The following is a 282-nucleotide window of genomic DNA, read 5'->3' as shown; positions in this document are numbered from 1 at the left end:
ACTAGTAATGGCGCACCACTCCCACGGTGCGGCATTACTAGTTTTCAAAAAATATAAAAAAAATGAAAAAAATTACTAGTGGCACACCGTGGATGTGGTGTGCCATTACTAGTTTAACTAGTAATGGCGCACTATCCCCTGGTGCGCCATTACTAGTTTTGAAAAAAAAAATTGAAAAAAATTACTAGTGGCGCACCGTGGATGTGGTGCGCCATTACTAGTTTAACTAGTAATGGCGCACTATCCCCTGGTGCACCATTACTAGTTTTGAAAAAAAAATCT

Source organism: Triticum dicoccoides, chromosome 4A (genome assembly GCF_002162155.2).
Source record: "Triticum dicoccoides isolate Atlit2015 ecotype Zavitan chromosome 4A, WEW_v2.0, whole genome shotgun sequence".
NCBI lineage: Eukaryota > Viridiplantae > Streptophyta > Magnoliopsida > Poales > Poaceae > Triticum > Triticum dicoccoides.
Note: the sequence above shows the minus strand (reverse complement) of the source record.